This window comes from Eleutherodactylus coqui, chromosome 4 (genome assembly GCF_035609145.1).
Source record: "Eleutherodactylus coqui strain aEleCoq1 chromosome 4, aEleCoq1.hap1, whole genome shotgun sequence".
In the NCBI taxonomy this organism is placed as follows: domain Eukaryota; kingdom Metazoa; phylum Chordata; class Amphibia; order Anura; family Eleutherodactylidae; genus Eleutherodactylus; species Eleutherodactylus coqui.
The window spans coordinates 202,431,737-202,449,931 of NC_089840.1; positions in this window are offsets into that span (position 1 = coordinate 202,431,737).

An 18,195-nucleotide genomic window follows, 5' to 3' on the forward strand; every position below is an offset into this window, starting at 1 on the left:
TGGATTTAAAAATTCTCTAGCATGACTATCCTCCACTGCTGATTTCTTCTGCACCAAGTGAATGGGGTTTGGTAAAACCTCATTCACTTACATTGTACTGTACATTTCTGCAAAACTGCAGCTTGCACTCCTCAGCCAAAAGCCTGCAGCACATCTACTGTGTGTAAACTCAACCTAGAAACACAAATTGTTGTGATATATCAAATATCAATGACATAATGCAGTCTCACAGATTCATCTTGGATAGGTCTCCTGCAGACAGGCCGGAATTTCCGCAGAATTTCCGCTCGTGCCTGCTTGCCATAGGATTGCATTAGATAATACAATCCTATCCAGACAGCCGCAATTTCACCACGTGAAAACTCGCACAATAAACAAATTGCGACATGTCCTATTTCTGTGCGAGCCTCGCAGAAGCCTGCACAGAAACGTCAACTCTGACGCGCTGGCTTTGCTCTGCGCATGTGCTGGCTGGGTGGCAGCCGGCACATAGCAGAGCGGAGAAGACACCAGGAAGAAGTGAGCCGCGGTAGTCACTGCAGGGGCACAGCTCGCATCCCGCTGCGAGAATTCTCGCAGCGGGATCAGACCCTGGCTGTCTGCAGAAGGCCATAATGTATACCTAGTTCCACACTACATGCATTGGAAAGGACCAGTGTGTCTTACCGAGGACACAGAAGAACGCTGCCATTTCCTCTTGCGGTTGGGCTTGCTCAACCCTCCTCCTCTTCTGGGGGTCTTCATCACACGGACTGAGATCCCGCTTTCTCTTCCGTCCTCTGTCGCCTCTTCTGAACAGTGCTCGTAAAATACCAACTACGGCGTCCATGATCCTTAACAGGGGAAATAGAAAGGTATTATTCCTTCATAGTTTCTATGTAAAGTATAACTAAATTAAACATATAGATCCCAGTGTAGTCCCTATAGACCTGTCATTACATTATATATATATATGTCCCATCCCTCCCTGTATAATAACTGACCCCTATAATAAACTTCATAGCTTACCTGGAGGACACATTGTCTCTTCTACACAGAAAAGAAGAAAGAAAGAAAATGTCAAGATTTATGTAAATACAATAAAAAATTAACACAGCGCCATATTTATTCCTTCTAACCCCAATATGTCTGTCTTTATACATATTTCTAAGAGAAGATAGCAGCCCTATGTGAAAAAGTCCAGGCAGCAAAGGGATGCCAGTACCACATGCTCCATCCCATGTAGATGTATAGTCTTGAAAATTATGCAGAGCAGGAGAGGAAGATCAGGTACAATGGTGGTTTTTCACCCAAAAAGTTACATTTCCTTCCTCTTAGGGCTCAGTCAAATGGGTGTTTTTTTGTTAATGTGCCAAAAATTTGCGTGACCGAAGTGGGCATCACATTGAAAAAAGTTGCACTTGGGTGTGTTCAAAATTTGTACATAAAGTGCGGTACCATCGCTATTCCCTGCTGTGGCTGTGACAGCTGCAGCAGGGATTTCCTTGGATGTGAAACCCCTGGATGCTGTCATATCCAGGGGTTTCCCCTTGTGGACAATGAGGCCGTCAGCAGCTGTGGCGGCCCTATTGAGAACATGCAGAGAATATATATATGCACTGACCTTTTTACACCCTAACCACACCCCTGACTTTTAGTGTTATATCCCTGCATCACTTAAAAGGGGTTATCTCACCCAAATAGTTTATCACCTATCCATAGGATACATGATAAATGGATGATTGTGGTGGGTCCAACCATTGGGACCCCCAGGGTTTGCAAGAACGGCACACCCCAAGCACACCCTTAGGGGTGCTTGGGGTGTGCCGTTGGAGACCGCGGGGATGAAGGAATCCTCTGCCACAGCTGTGGCAGAAGTCCCCGGCGTTCTATCCCATTGCTTTCAATGGGATTGGCACTGCTTTGTGCCAAGCCCCGCTGTATGATTATCGGGGAAGGGCTTGAAATATAAGCCCTTCCCCGATAATCAGCAATAAGTGTAAAAAAAAAAAAATTACTCACCTCTCCGGCGCTCAGCCTCATCCTCCTGGTGGCTCCCCTGCACTGCTATGAAGTTCTGTCAGCAGGCGGGGATTTTTAAATCCCCGCCTCCTGAAAGGGCTGTGCTGATTGGCTGAGGGCTCAGCCAATAGCAGCTAGTGCTTAGCTATTGGCTGAGCGCTCAGCCAATGACACATAGCCCTTAGCTATTCATTCACCCCCAAATATTTTCCCTAGACTAATTAGAAATTTTTGTTTGCTGCCTCTTGCCTACCTTTGTATACTTGCCTTAATTAAAGGAATAGCGCAGGCATACGCTTTCACCCAACCTGATATCCGGCACAGAGGGATGCTGTGTAGCATACTTGTGGAGGCCACCTTCTGACGGCCAACGAGTATTGTGCAGAGGCATTATTAGAAGTAGGCCCCATCAGAGTACTTCTGGGGCGTTGAACACTACCTGCATGGCACCTTTACTATTATTCTTAAACAGGAGCCAATACTGCGGTTCTTATTCATCATCCAAGAAACATTTCAGTAATTTTAGCTGCAGGGGTTTTTAGATATTTTACAGGGAATGACCATAAAATATATAAATCCTCATCTATATGACTCATGATAAATCAGTCCCATACAGCCCTCAGCACTGAAGCTCCATGTCACACAGCTAATAGACTCTGCTGCTTTTCTGCCCTCCAGATTTGGATCTACTACAGGTGCTGACATGGTCTAAACCATGGTGAACCAGAAAGCAGCACCAGGGAGTCTTACTGTAATTACAAATTATATATATATATATATATATATATATATATATATATATATATAGGGGGTACATGTTAGGGAACCTAAAAGAATGGTGGGAATTGCTGGACATTACAACACTGGGGGTCATATATATATATATATATATATATATATATGACCCCCAGTGTTGTAATGTCCAGCAATTCCCACCATTCTTTTAGGTTCCCTTACATGTACCCCCTTTTGTACCCCTATATATATATATATATATATATATATATATATATTTGTAATTACAGTAAGACTCCCTGGTGCTGCTTTCTGGTTAGCAGCATTACAACACTGGGGGTCATATATATATATATATATATATATATATATATATGACCCCCAGTGTTGTAATGTCCAGCAATTCCCACCATTCTTTTAGGTTCCCTAACATGTACCCCCTTTTGTACCCCTATATATATAGGGGTACAAAAGGGGGTACATGTTAGGGAACCTAAAAGAATGGTGGGAATTGCTGGACATTACAACACTGGGGGTCATATATATATATATATATATATATATATATATATATATATATATGACCCCCAGTGTTGTAATACACTGGGGGTCATATATATATATATATATATATATATATATATGACCCCCAGTGTTGTAATGTCCAGCAATTCCCACCATTCTTTTAGGTTCCCTAACATGTACCCCCTTTTGTACCCCTATATATATATATATATATATATATATATATATATATATATATATATATATATATATATATATATATATATATATTTGTAATTACAGTAAGACTCCCTGGTGCTGCTTTCTGGTTAGCAGCATTACAACACTGGGGGTCATATATATATATATATATATATATGACCCCCAGTGTTGTAATGTCCAGCAATTCCCACCATTCTTTTAGGTTCCCTAACGTGTACCCCCTTTTGTTATAGAGCAATATATATATAACTAAGTGTGTAGGGATCTTATCGGCGGTCTGAATTTACTTGAGGTATGTAGGGGTTTGGCTATAGAAACGAGGGGCTAAATATATGCAGGTACAAAAAAAAGGTAGACATGGGCTCCAAAATCTTTTCCCCGTCGCAGTAATAGATATGGGCTAAAACTTTCTCTTCCCCATCCCCAGCAGTAGACATTGACTGCACCCAAATCCACGATGGAAAATATGCAGTATATGTGTGATGTGTGAATATACTCTTTTTGGGCACACATACAGCATAGCACAGCGTAACAGTGTGTCAAGGAGTAGATAACACACAGTCACATGTGGCACAGATAATCATCATCACCTGTAAATAAAGTGCTTAGCCGTCCGCAGTACATCGGCAAACTAAATAATCAAACATCACAAGCCCACATGGCTTAAGCATATAAATCCCATTTGGCTACTATACAATCTCCAACATGTTTCCCTAGGTCCTATGTGGTCTCTAGATCATCATGGAGTATATGCAGGAAACAACCAAAAAGTAGTCCCCATAACTTGATTAACATAACAAATAGCTGTAGATGCCACATTCAGATATTCATGTTATTAGCAGCTCAGAAGTAACATAGATACAAGTATAGATCCAGGGAGCCTAGTCCTGAACTGGCACACCCCAACAAGTTTGCAAAGGTTGCAGAGGACCCAGCAGTCATGGTACACAATGACACCAATGACAAGGTTAGAAGTAGGTGGAAGGTCCTTATAAAAGATTTCAGGGAACTAGGCTTGAAGCTTAAAGGAGATGTCTCGAGGAAGCAGTGAGTTTTTTTTTTTGCCCAGTCCCCCTAATTAAGCATACATTACTAAGCCCCCCTGTAAATGACTTTTCTAGCTGGTTTGTACTTACCGTTCCAGCGTTTCAGCAACTGGCTTTTTTCCCGTCGCTTGCTGTAGCCCGACGTGCGCGCTCCCGAGACGCTGCCAGCTGTGTCTCCATGACAACACGACGCCCCGCAGCCGCCGACCGGACCCCTGGAGTGAACGCCGCCGACCAGTCACCCACCGCCAGGCAGCAGGTAACCGTCGCAGCCCCCGGCCCCCCCACGCTAGACCCGGCTCCCCCGCGCTACCCCCCGGCTCCCCAGCGCTACTGCCCCGGCTCCCCAGCGCTAGACCCTGACAGACGAAGGCCCCCTCGGCCCAGCGCTAGGCCCCGGAGCCCAGTGCTAGGCCCCGGAGCCCAGCGCTAAGCCCCGGAGCCCAGCGCTAGGCCCCGGAGCCCAGCGCTCGGTTCCGGAGCCCAGTGCTAGGTTCCGGAGCTCCGGAACCTAGCGCTGGGCTCCGGAACCTAGCGCTGGGCTCCGGAACCTAGCGCTGGGCTCCGGGGCCTACCGCTGTGGCCCGGGACCTTCACCTGTTAGTGAAGATCACCCTCTAAACCATCACTTACCTGGGCGGCTTCTCGGGACAGCTGGGCGGCTTCTCCGCTGGGCAGCTCCAGTTTCTGCACCTTCCTCTAACAGAGGATGGTACAGAATGGCCGCTCCGGCGTGCTCCCGAGCAGTGACAGCTCGTCTGCGCATGCGCAGAAGAGCTGTAGCGGGGAGCACACTGAAGCGGCTCGTGCTGAAAGGAGAAGACCGGACTGCGCAAGCGCGTCTAAAAAAGCAAGCTGCCAGCGAATTTAGACGGAACCATGGAGACGAGGACGCTAGCAACGGAGCAGGTAAGTGGAATAACTTCTGTATGGCTCATATTTAATGCACGATGTATATTACAAAGTGCATTAATATGGCCATAGAGAAGTGTATACCCCCACTTGCTTTCGCGAGACCTCCCCTTTAAGGGAAGGACCTCCAAAGTAGAATTTTCTAGTAGATTTAATAGCCGTCTACAAATATCTGAAGGGTTGTCACAGTGCAGAGGGATCAGCCCTATTCTCATTTTCACAAGGAAAGACTAGAAGCAATGGGATAAAAATGACTGAAAAGGAAGAGAAATATTAGATATCAGAAAAAACTTTCTGACAGTGAGGGTGATCAATGAGTGGAACAGGTTACCACAGGATGTTGTGAGTTCTCCTTCAATGGAAGTCGTCAAACAGAGGCTGGACAGACATGTGTCTGGGATGATTTAGTGAATCCTGCACTAAGCATAAAGTTGGACCAGATGACCCCGGAGGTCATAAACTTTACGATTCTATGAAATGCATAGGAAAATAGAGTATGTGGGGTTTTTTTGCGCAATGGAATTGCACATGCTATATATGTGCATGTAGATAAACCTGTTGAAATCAATGGGTTCTACTTTCCACATATTGTGCCTGCAAGTTTTTCATGTGCAAATACGTGTGCATGTATCCGGCCTTAGAATGCAGTGGGATTTAGAAGCTGTAGAAGACAAACAGTGCAACATTTTTAATGAAACCATGTGGAAAAATTGGTTGTTAGTCCAACATAAATGCATTTAAGGGCTTAAACAGCGCGATATGCAATACACTCACTACTCTGCAATTTTTTTGTGCAGAGAACAAGTGTATTTTGCGCAGGCACCTCTTGTTCACATGGGTCGAGGAATCACCCTGCCCTGTTTTAAAAGGCTAATTAGCCTAATGTAGTGCCAATGATCATGGGCAATGTGCGTGTTTGCGCACCTCCTATAGGCTGTTATGGGGCTCCTTGGGTGCAAACATGAGCAATATAGGGCAGGTCCTATATTTTTGTGCCTGTGAAGACAACAGCACATAAAAAAGTGAGAATGAACCCACTGAAATCAATGGGTTTTATTCTGGACTGCAATTTCCTGTGCGCAAAATCGCAGCGAATCACACTCATCTGTGTAAGCCGTAAGTTAAAAATTAAAACAATTGCTTTAACAGGTTATTTAGTGTGAAGAGCGTTAAAAATCGAAAGAATGGAAGACAAAACTGTGACAATTGCTTTCAGTTTTTTTTAAATGCACTGATATATAATTACCTCCATATGATACCTTACATAAAAATTACCATTCCTCCTGCCTAAAACGAGATATCATACAATTATGTCAATGAAAAAAATGTAAAAGCTACAGCCGATGTAATGTGGAGACACAAAAACAAATGTAATGTCATTGTGATATTTCAAATACTCTGTTAGGACCCACATCTACTAAACATAGCAGACAGTTAGGGCCCTTTTACACAGGAGGATCAGTCGGGTGCCGATGCCCAACAAGTTGTCCCAATGATAATCGCTCCTGCGCTTTTACACAGGAACGATCATGCCTCAGTAAATGGAGGGGAAACAGACCAGCAATCCTTCCTGCCCACCTCCATTCACAGTAAACAGGCAGTCATTCAAAAGTGAACAACTGCCTGTTACATTTGTGCAAGTCGCGGAAAAAGAGAACTTCATGAGCACAACCTCTTTATAGGACTGGATGGAAAATGGGATATCACACAAACAGATGCCGAACAAACCAAAAACATAAACTGAACCTCCAAACATCAACAGCAAAGACAATGACAGCAGGTGGCAAAATACTTACCAGATGTGCTACAACACAAGCAGATGGTAATATGAATAAGTACAAGGTATTGGTTTGTATTTTGGCCAAACACAAGCCCATATGAAGAGTTCTCGTTGTCTTATGAGTCCCTGCACTAACAAGAGCACTAAACCACAAAAAGGGAAGCCTGCCTACAAGAGGGGCGATGGCTCCAATAAGGACGGCCCCAAGTTCGAATCTAGGGGCCTGGTTCGGCCTAGATGGTAACAGGCAGGGACACTAGACAAGGACGTAACACACAACAAATGTCTGCAAACTTACAGACAAAGGGGAATTCAAACATAGTGCATCGTTCACAAAAGGCATCTGCACACCTACAGACAGATAGACAGACAAAACAAGGCCCTAGCATTCGCTTAACAATGGAAGAAGGGGACAGGACAAAGCTCAGTTGGCCACTCACCAATGGAAAGGTAGAATAAACAAACATGGCACAGGCATCCGGCAACTAACAGACGGCTGGAACAGACATAGGATGTAATTCAGACATAAACCAACATAGAACATCAGACGGAGTTCAGACAAGAGAAATGTAGGAAATGTAAAGGTATAAATAATCAGCATGCTCTAGCAAGAGAAACCCATATTTATGTTCACAGTCTACAGGTCCCAGGAGCACAACGTGCTGTAACAAAATATTTAATTGTCCAAAGTAGGCTACTCCATTGACATAGGTATATTTTTTAAGCCTATTAGGGTGCTCTTACATAAGGGTAAGTTTCAGCTGTGCTTATTGAGATAAGTTCCTCAAGCCAAAAAGATGATCTTCATCCATGCAATGTTAAAAGGAGAAATACAATGTCTCCAAATACAGAGATGGATCAATGAAGTACGCCTCAACCTATACACACTGTAGTGCCACTCACAGAGCATCCCTGCGATCCCGAACACTGATCACTATCAGGCTCTATTAAGCCTTACTGACTCCTCCAATGTACAATGGTCCAAGCAGAAAAACATTATCCTAACACGTTTCTCTCTTATGATAACTCGAGTTGATTCAGCAGTGCTGTTAAGTAGTCCACCGATTATAAAATTAGAACAGGCAGACTACTTAGCAGCCCCGCTCAATGCATTGAGCGGTAGCTTTCAGCACTTACACCAGGGGAACGACAGGGGAGGTAAGTATAACACTTACATCCCGAGACTCAGCCTACTTTTAGCTCATAGGGCTAATTGCAGGTGACAGTCTTTTTAAGCTTTTAATTGTCTTTGCAATGTAATGTATGCAACTATTTATAAGGGCATTTTACAGTGTGGGTCCATAAGACAGTACAGAGAGGAGAAGAGCCTGATGATATCATGGGAAGGTTATATTAGGCCTCCTTTATGTGTCATTAGGATGGAGTAACAGAGTTTTGAGTTGAGTGAGCTGTGGTAATCACATTTCGCTGGTGGGTGAGGCTTGCCAGAGTGGTGATAGACTGCCAATGTGGAGCTGCACAGAAGCTGTGGCAGATTGTGGGGTGCAATGGATGCCTGACCTGTAATTAGGGTTGCTATCTGGCCGGTAAAACACCAGTCGGGCTGGTAATCTGCTCTAGAGACCGGTGACCATATTTATTTTTTACCAGTGATATTAATGTTGTATAAAAAATAATTACCTGGTGAGAGAACATCCAGCAAGGCAGCAACTACATCCTCAAGCCCTATAATGCAGTTGTTGCGTTCCTGCATGTACTGAAGGCAGCACAGACAACAGGTGGAGGACTAAACGCTACACAAGCATCACAACATGAACTTCAGAGTATGTTATAGCACTTGATGATGTGGTTGCTGCCTGGCTGAAGGTTTAGGGTAAAGGAGGGCACATAGAGGGGGCTCAATTACTGCTAAGGTTACTAAGGGAGCCCTATTATTGCTTGGCCCACTAAGGTGGTAGTATTACTGCTCGGGCAACAAAAGGGGGGCACTATTACTGCTAGGGCCACTAAAGAAGACCCTACTCTCACTAGGACCACTAAAGTGGGCGCTATTCTTACTAAGGCCATTAAAAAAGGCAATATTACTCCTGTGTCCATTGGCATAACGGGAGGTAAAACATATGTTGTGATAAGCCATGCCCCTAGCTACACACCTAGACCATGTCCGCTTTTACCTTGGCCTGTATATTTTGGTGATAACGGTAGCAACCCTACCCGTAACATGGATCTACATGTGAAAAGCTGTGTGACATAGATCTTAGAGCCTGACAAAACTTACTCCAATGGTCAGTCTGGCTACAAAGGCTCTCTGTGAGGCACAACAAGAGAAGGTAAAAGAACCAGTTTTTAAGGGTCTTTTCAGACAAGTTGACCATCATTTGAATGAGCGGGTGTTGTCATCACTAGCTCGTTTGCTCTCATGCAGCTTGTTTGGAAAGGCAGATATATCGTTGGCTCGTTCAAACGAAAAACATTCGAAAATGTTCAAACTTTCACATTCGCTGTATGAGCAAATAAGAGGGACTAAACGATTGCTGTTTAAACTGAATGATAAGTGAATGAGCCAACGATGATTTTTATGCCTCCAAAAAATGAGCAACAAACAAAAAGGGACCGATTCCCGTTCGTCGTTCAGTTGTTGACTCACATTTAGAATGAGCGATTATTGTTCACGTTCGATCATTTGAGATTTTTTGAATGATAATCATTCTGTCTAAAAGCACCTTAAGTTGCAGGTTAACATTAAAAGATTTATTTGTGACTTTAAATAGGCCTCTACAGATAGTATCCACCCAGTAGTATAGAATGGAGGAATCTCAAATTGCAAAGCTTCTCAAAAGTCAGTAGCAAAAACAAAGGCGATTTTTGGTGACTCTCACTATTGTTGACTACTCATTTTTTTATTCGCTTTTGCTTCTTTTGCTTTACTCAAAAGCTGACTATCTCCACTCCAAATTACCTTCTTATCTATCAAGATATCCTGGCAGTTTGGGTGTGAATGTGGGTTACTGCAATCTGCTGCAGGAGGCAAGAGAGCTTTTCCAATCATGGGCTGGAGAAAGACTCCCTCTATCAAGTAGGCAATGGAGGCCAGAATGATGTCTCTGGTTGGGCACCAAGGGAAGACAATAGGTTTAGTGTTTCAGAGTAGGACAAGCAGAAGAGGGAGGTTCCCACCTGCCTGACTAGAACAGAGTTGACCAAGTGACAGCTATTGACCAGGCCAGACGATTGAGACTGAGTGTTGGGACTGTTTCGCTAAGAAGAGTGTGCTCCTGACATAACAGGATTAACATAGGAGGGTTAGATAATTGCTATAGCCATGATGGGAGTAAGCTTTTGCTGCATGATTCATCCCATCGGCATAGCTATTGGAAGAGAGATTGGGTCGAACAGAGACTGTGACCAAGTGTGGGTAAGACAGTTGGGAGGCCAGAGATCATTGGGACTGTGACCAGGCCTAAGAATCTGAGACAGTGGAAACAAAACACACTACCGACCAATCACTAGGAGATGGGCACAGCTGAAGAAAAATGGATTAATCGTGCATTCAGTCGGAGGACTACTGCACTGTATAACCTGTGCAACAAGTAATGGGCCTCTCTAGCTGTAGAAGAACTGTTCATGCTCAATGTTGTGGCCATTGGGCTGTGTTTTAACATACAAGTATTCCTACACCTTTCTGGGGAGAGATTCTTCAGTTTGAATTAAAAATTTGTGCCCTTAAGGCCCCCTTCACATAAGTGTATGCATACTTGCACGCACCTGAGCGCTGCGTAGTTGAGAATAAACAATACTTTTTTGCATGTGTATTGGCGTATTTTACTGCACTTTTTTGGGCCACAGTGCATATTCATTTGCGCGCGGCAAACAAAGATTCATCAATTAAAAATGGCTAGCAATTCCAGAGGTGTTCTTTTTCCAGCGCAATTATGCAGTTTTTGATGCATCTCCTTGCGTATTGCGTGTGCATTTGTGCTCCACCCATTGACTTCTATGAAGATCTTTGGTGCACAAATATGGAGAAAAATATTCTATGCTGTATTGTTTTTCAAAAATATGGAAATGTGAATGAACCCATGTGTTCTATTCTCTGCATATATTTTGTGTGCGCAAATACGCCCATGTTAAGCAGGCGTTATTCTCTCTACAAATGTCTGTGAACCTGCCCTCTAGATCAGGGGTCCCCAACCTTTTTGGCACCAGGGACCGGCTTCAAGCAAGGCCATTTTTGCAAGGCCCGGCAGGGTGGGGCGGGACATGGGCGGGGCTTTGGTTATAAGGGGCGGGGTTATGAAGGAGGTTGGTGTTTAGTGCATACTTATTTAATTATGACATTTAAAGCTTTCATTAAGCCTTTCTTAACTTCAGCCTGGCAGCACACACAGGGGGCAGTATATGCCCCCTGCCTGCCCGGCAGAACACACAGGGGAGAGGAATGTAACAGGATTACCTTGAAGCTCCTAACAGGGATTATAGATGAGGCAGGTCCCCTGGTAACCGGCAGTGGTAGTGGCGGCTGCTGCTGGCACAGTGGCGGCTCCTCCTCCTATATGCTCGTGGGACGCTCTGCTCTGTCTGGCGCCGCACTCCTCAGCGCTTCAAGATGTTCAGTTTAAGAACCTGGTAGATTTTAAAGCTTTCATTAAGCCATTCTTAACTTCAGCCTGGCAGCACACACAGACCCAGCACACAATATGACCCCGCTTGCCTGGCAGCACACACGGGGGGCAGTATATGCTCCCCGCCTGCCTCGCAGCACATGCATAGCGCAGTATAATATATCCCCCCCCCCCCCCCCCGGCCTGGCAGCATGCACAAGCGGCAGTACATGCCCCCCGCCTGCCTGGCAGTGTAATATATCCCCCCCCCCTTCCTGGCAGCACACACATAGGACAGTAAAATGTATCCCCCTCCCCCCTACCTGGCAGCACACACATAGGGCAGCATATAATTTATCTCCCCCAGCACACACACATATGCCAGCATGTATATTATCCTCCTACCCCCACCAACATAGGCCAGCATGTATATTATCCTCCTACCCCCACCAACATAGGCCAGCATGTATATTATCCCCCCCCAGCCCACACACATAGGCCAGCATGTATATTAAGTCCCCCCCCCCAGCCCACACACATAGGCCAGCATGTATATTAAGTCCCCCCCCCAGCCCACACACATAGGCCAGCATGTATATTAAGTCCCCCCCCAGCCCACACACATAGGCCAGCATGTATATTAACCCCCCCCCCCAGCCCACACACATAGTCCAGCATGTATATTATCCTCCCCCCCCAGCCCACACACATAGTCCAGCACGTATATTAAGTCCCCCCAGCCCACACACATAGTCCAGCATGTATATTATCCTCCCCCCCCAGCCCACACACATAGTCCAGCATATATATTATCCTCCCCTCCAGCCCACACACATAGTCCAGCATGTATATTATTCTCCCCCCCAGCCCACACACATAGTCCAGCATGTATATTATCCCCCCCCCCCCCAGCCCACACACATAGTACAGCATATATATTATCCCCCCCCCAGCCCACACACATAGGCCAGCATGTATATTATCCTCCCCCCCAGCCCACACACATAGGCCAGCATGTATATTAAGTCCCCCCCAGCCCACACACATAGGCCAGCATGTATATTATTCTCCCCCCCAGCCCACACACATAGGCCAGCATGTATATTAAGTCCCCCCCAGCCCACACACATAGGCCAGCATGTATATTATTCTCCCCCCCAGCCCACACACATAGTCCAGCATGTATATTAAGTCCCCCCCAGCCCACACACATAGGCCAGCATGTATATTATTCTCCCCCCCAGCCCACACACATAGTCCAGCATGTATATTAAGTCCCCCCCAGCCCACACACATAGTCCAGCACGTATATTATTCTCCCCCCCCAGCCCACACACATAGTCCAGCATGTATATTATCCTCCCCCCCAGCCCACACACATAGTCCAGCATGTATATTATCCTCCCCCCCCAGCCCACACACATAGTCCAGCACGTATATTAAGTCCCCCCAGCCCACACACATAGTCCAGCATGTATATTATCCTCCCCCCCCCAGCCCACACACATAGTCCAGCATATATATTATCCTCCCCTCCAGCCCACACACATAGTCCAGCATGTATATTATCCTCCCCCCCCAGCCCACACACATAGTCCAGCATATATATTATCCTCCCCTCCAGCCCACACACATAGTCCAGCATGTATATTATTCTCCCCCCCAGCCCACACACATAGTCCAGCATGTATATTATCCCCCCCCCCCCAGCCCACACACATAGTCCAGCATATATATTATCCCCCCCCCAGCCCACACACATAGGCCAGCATGTATATTATCCTCCCCCCCAGCCCACACACATAGGCCAGCATGTATATTAAGTCCCCCCCAGCCCACACACATAGGCCAGCATGTATATTATTCTCCCCCCCAGCCCACACACATAGGCCAGCATGTATATTAAGTCCCCCCCAGCCCACACACATAGGCCAGCATGTATATTATTCTCCCCCCCAGCCCACACACATAGTCCAGCATGTATATTAAGTCCCCCCCAGCCCACACACATAGTCCAGCACGTATATTATTCTCCCCCCCAGCCCACACACATAGTCCAGCATGTATATTATCCTCCCCCCCCAGCCCACACACATAGTCCAGCATGTATATTATCCTCCCCCCCCAGCCCACACACATAGTCCAGCACGTATATTAAGTCCCCCCAGCCCACACACATAGTCCAGCATGTATATTATCCTCCCCCCCCCAGCCCACACACATAGTCCAGCATATATATTATCCTCCCCTCCAGCCCACACACATAGGCCAGCATGTATATTATCCTCCCCCCCAGCCCACACACACATAGTCCAGCATGTACACACACACACACACACACACACACACACACACACACACACACACACACACACACACACACACACACACACACACACACACACACACACACACACACACACACACACACACACACACCCCTCCCCCCCATTTAATTTATTTATCTCTCTCTTCCTCCCCTCCGGCACACAACTTGAAACTGACCACTGACAGGTGTACACTACAGGCGCGGCGGATGCTGCTTGCTACGTGCAGAGAGGCGGCTCTTCCCATCTACTCACGGGACGGACGCTCTGCTGTTTGGCACCACAGTCCTCGGCGCGAAAGAAGGTGCCTTGTGATTGGTTGCTGCGCGCTGCAAGGGGCATAGCAGGCTAGTGTGACACCGCAGAGGGTCCGCTTCCACACAGCAGGTTAGTGTGAGAGTGCAGCGCGCAGCTGAAGGGGCCGCGATTTTTCCTTTCTTATCGAAAGTTCCCGGCGGCGCCGCGGACCGGCAGTATACACCAAACGGCCCGGCACTGGGCCGCGGACCGGCGGTTGGGGACCCCTGCTCTAGATCTTACACTGCCCTGCACTATTACTTGCACAATCATAAGCATACTCATACACATGTACAACCAAGGACAACTGCATGCGAGTGTAAGTCACGTAGCAAGCAGCAAGTACGTAATGACATGGCCATGCACTATCTTGGTGTGTATGCACACAGAATATTCGCCAAGATAGAACAAGCTGCCATCTTTATTGAGCTCAATATGTGTGATCGGCAGCATGGGAGCCTATGGCGGATTGGTACAGCGTATTCCGAGCATGAAATACACTGTAACAATACGTTTGTGTGAAGGAGCCCTAAAAGGAGCATCAATGTGGTTATGTCTATCTGTATGATAAATACTGTATAATCTAGTTAGTAATATACATACTGCCAGGTGTAGGATTATTAGCAAGTCAAACTAGAACCGTCACCTGGGAAGAAACATTTACATGGAAAAGGCCTGAAGTTATTTGTTATATATTACTACCTTGGAAATGGAATGAAAATCCTCAAAACTGTGAAGGCAGCTTTCATTTTGCCTACGGCACCGACAACGGCCTCTGATGTCTTTAAAATATGAATTTTATGTGCATTTATATTAAATTCACATCAAAGGTCAATCAGTTGTCTGGACAAGTGTTGCTTTAATCTAAACAGACTCTTGGGAAATTCCACCTGAAATATTAATATCTGCAGTGATTCAATTCGGAATGGTTGTGTGTGATGATGGATGGATGGATGGATGGATAGATGGATGGATGGATGGATGGATGGATTCAAGGTATCATAAAAGGCAGCTCTTGTGGTATGATGCAATTTAGCACCAATTATAGTTGGTTATGGTTACATATTCATACTTGAAATCTTGTTTGTTTTCCTGGCAAAAGAAAATCCTGATACATTCTATTTTTCTAACCTAATCTGCATTCTCAGATGTCTTTTTTGCAGTTTACTCCATAAGACTCAATTTTCCGTGTACATTTGTTTGTACAAATAGTATCATTGCTCCAAAGTGCTGACTGTAGAGACTGCATAATAGATACTAAAGTTTATATTAGATTTTAGTATTGACCGTGCAAGTCTTCCTCTGAATAAACTTCAATTTATACTAAACAAGAACAAGTGCAGGTAATACACCCCCCCCCCCCTTGCACACCCCCCTCTCTAGTCACAGGATACAATTTTGTCCTGAAACTGTAGGGTTGCTTTAAGAAAATGCATAAATCCCACTTTTCATATATTTCACCCTTTTGAATAATGAAAGAAATCATTAACTCAATGTAAAGCATAGGTTTACTTTTGCAAAGATTAGGATGTGATAGTTGCTCCTTAGCAACACACAAGGAAGAACATTCTATCTGTAAATCTTACACTGATGTTCGGCAAGACTTTTTTATTCTTTTTCCCACCTAACCACTCTTAAAAAAACCAAAACATTGTTATCTCCGGCTGACGGTCGCACATCCTTTATGTATTTGAAAGGCAAAGATTACATACTATTCCTCTGTACATGAAATGTACATTTGTAGCAGTGTCTTTCAGGCACTACTTTCTTATCTAGAATTCATATTGGACTACTTCTAGTTTTTCTTTACAGTGCAAATCCTTAACTCACTTTAGGCATTATCTCTATAGTGTGACTAGTTGATTGCTAGTTATCCTAACCATCTGACCATGGTGAGAAGAGTTTGAATGAACCACCATTCGAGCGAGCATGCCATGGAAATGATAGAAATAGTACATTTCATCACATGTACTGCTATGAGTATTTTCCTTTGTCTGATACCTATGGAAATTATTACTAATGACACTGAAATTATTACAATGAATACGGTTGTTTGTTTATGATATGTTACAACTGAATAACCAAGAAATAGTCTCTAGAGAGTTAAGTACTCTTTACCATCGATATTGCCAAGGTTATTATAACACCACCACTTTTCCAGCTAACCCAATTTCATAATACCTTACCCAACACACGCTCTTCACACCCAGTACATGCTCTTCACACCCAACAAGCGCTCTTCACACCCAACACGTGCTCTTCACACCCAACATGTGTCTTCACACCCAACATGCGCTCTTCACACCCAACACGCGCTCTTCACACCCAACACGTGCTCTTCACACCCAACACACGCTCTTCCCACCCAACACGCGCTCTTCACACCCAACACGTGCTCTTCACACCCAACACATGCTCTTCACACCCAACATGTGTCTTCAAACCCAACATGCGCTCTTCACACCCAACACGCACTCTTCACACCCAACACGCACTCTTCCCACTCAACACGCGCTCTTCACACCCAACACACGTTCTTCACACCCAACACGCGCTCTTCACACCCAACACATTCTCTTCACACCCAACACGTGCTCTTCACACCCAACACGTGCTCTTCACACCCAACACGCGCTCTTCACACCCAACACGTGCTCTTCACACCCAACACGTGCTCTTCACACCCAACACGTGCTCTTCACACCCAACATGCGTTCTTCACACCCAACATGCGCTCTTCACACCCAACACGTGCTCTTCACACCCAACACGTGCTCTTCACACCCAATATGTGTCTTCACACCCAACATGCGCTCTTCACACCCAACACATGCTTTTCCCACCCAACGAAAACTATTTACACATGCCCATTTTAGGTAACAAAACATTTTATTGATTTTAGAAGGTCAAAGCATATCAATTGAGACTTCAAACATTGTAATCATGGTTAAAGTTAGGCGATTACATTAATGGGCAAAAAGGGCAAAAATTACATAGCCAAATATTTTTTCTTTTAAAATAAAATACAGTGTTCTAGAAAATGTTAACCCCTAATAAGATAAAACAGTATAAAATAGAGTAGACCAGAAACAAAGTAACACTTAAGGGGAGACCAAAAAATAAGGAGAGAAAACACATAGGCAGAAGGTAGGAAGGGGCAGTGGGAGAAAAGCTGTATTTATTGCAAATCAAATTGGTGAGGAAATATGCATGATGGTAAGCTAGATTCCCCTGGGAGCGTCAGAAATCTGGTTGTTGGGTTGCATAAGTGCATGGAAAAGAATATTGGTGTCTTCTCCCTCTCATTTTTATCCCATTGCTTCTAGTCTTTCCTTCTGCAAATGAGAATAGGGCTGATCCCTCTGCACTGTGACAACCCTTCAGATATTTGTAGACTGCTATTAAGTCTCCTCTCAGCCTTTTTGGCAACTACACATTCCCAGATCCTTTAACTGTTCCTTACAGGACATGATTTGCAGACCACTCACCACCCTGGCAGCTCTTCTCTGAACTTGCTTCAGTTTGTCAATATCTATTTTAAATCGGGGTGCTCAGAACTGGATACAGTATTCCAGATGAGGTTTGACCAAGAAGGAGTACAGAGGGATAATTACCTCACGAGATCTTGACTCTATGCTTCTCTTAATACATCCCAGAATTGTGTTTGCCTTTTTGGCTGCTGCATCACATTGTTGACTCATGTTCAGTCTATTATTTATTAGTATACCCAAGTCTTTTTCACATATGTTGCTTAGCCCAATTCCTCCCATTCTGTATGTGCTTTTTTCATTTTTCTGTCTCAGATGTAG